The sequence below is a fragment of the Genypterus blacodes genome, unplaced genomic scaffold (genome assembly GCF_046128005.1).
Source record: "Genypterus blacodes isolate CSIRO-AG114 ecotype Tasmania unplaced genomic scaffold, CSIRO-AGI_Gbla_v1 ptg000623l_1, whole genome shotgun sequence".
NCBI classification, from domain to species: Eukaryota; Metazoa; Chordata; class Actinopteri; order Ophidiiformes; family Ophidiidae; genus Genypterus; species Genypterus blacodes.
Window position 1 is genome coordinate 45,046 of NW_027467341.1, and position 1,514 is coordinate 46,559.

Below are 1,514 nucleotides of genomic sequence, written 5' to 3' on the forward strand. Positions count from 1 at the left end.
CATTTGGCAGACGCTTTTATCCAAAGCGACTTACATTGCATTACCACCCTTCGCAGAGGGGGGAGCAATTGAGGGTTCGGTGCCTTGCTCAGGGGCACCTCGGCAGGGGCCTCGAACCGGCGACCCTCCGGTTCCCAAGCGGAAGCACTACCCACTGACCTACTGCCTCCCTATGACGATGTGGTGACAGTCTGAAACACACGGCGCTGTACGTGTGGAATGTAAATGTGTTCATGTTTTAAGTTAAATAAGCTGTTTTGTGTTATGTTGCATCATTTATGAAGAGATATCTGCTGTTATACTGTAGGCTGCATGTGTGTGAGCTTCTGACACTTTGGGGGCACGTGTACGTCCATGCGACTCTGTCACACACACAAACACACACACACACACACACACACACACACACACACACGGGATCACCATGTGCCTACCTGACTCACCGGTGGAGGCAGTCTGCTGTGAACACACACACCTCCTTCTCACACCCAGAGGATTTCTCTTCATTTTCCGACACACTCCCTCTCTCTCCTTCTGTTCTTGCCTCTTCCTCCATCTCGTCCTCCCCCTCCTCCCCCTCCCCATATGTCCTTTTGTCACATATGTCACAGTGATGAATGAATGAATGAGAGCAGCTGAACCTGAACCTCCACTGAGACGCTCCTCTTCAGCTGAGTGAACCCTGGAGGGCCAAACAGGACGGCGTGTTCAAAACTTGGGTTCAGCGCGTTTGGTTGATGCAGAGACGACAGATTATCCCATAATATACGTGCTGGAAAATGGTTCTGTCTACTTTCAGAAGGTCATAGGCCACAGGTCATGTGTCATAGGTCAGAGGTCAGAGGTTAGAAACACCATGATACAACAATATTGTCAAAGTCTCTCATCAGTGATGACATGAATACAGGTTGAGTTTCTCCTTTTTATGCATCATGGTTGATTTTACATCTGAAGTTGCCTCTTTGAATGAGACACAAACAATAATCAGTCTGCAAAACGTCCTGCAGGCTTCAGCAGCAGCTTCCTTGCCTGCAGGCGTCCACCTGTGGGTCCAGCTGAGGATTAACTGTGTCTTGGGGTCTGGTTTGGACCACGTTCTGAACAGACTGAACCAAGAGAATCTCCTGCACCAAACTCCTGAAACACAACAGTCAGGGATGTGATGAACCCTCAAACAGATCCAAACAAGCCGATCGGTCGCAGACAGCCGTTACCTCATCCCCTCGGCAACGTTCCTGTTGTCTTTCACTGACGTCTCCTTCCAGGCCACGAAGCCGTTGGCCTTGCTGAACTTTTCTATGCTGTCAGATGAGACGACCCGCTGAGCGAGGTCACACTGGAGAGAGGGAGAGAGAGAGAGAGAGAGAGAGAGAGAGAGAGAGAGAGAGAGAGAGAGAGGGAGAGAGAGAGGGAGAGAGAGGGGGAGAGAGAGGGAGAGAGAGTGAGAGGGAGAGAGAGGGGGAGAGAGAGGGAGAGAGAGAGGGAGAGGGGGAGAGAGAGAGAGAGAGAGTGAG

At 50.9% G+C, this 1,514-nt stretch overlaps 1 long non-coding RNA gene across 1 annotated transcript; it reads right to left on the reverse strand.

Annotated features, from left to right (window-relative positions):
• Positions 1–908: 908 nt before the first annotated feature.
• Positions 909–1,501, reverse strand: LOC142990612 (uncharacterized). Its single transcript, XR_012960813.1, has 2 exons — positions 1,215–1,501; positions 909–1,137 (listed from the first exon to the last, which is right to left on the reverse strand). It is a non-coding gene; the product is annotated as an uncharacterized LOC142990612 (long non-coding RNA).
• Between the last annotated feature and the right edge of the window lie 13 nt (positions 1,502–1,514).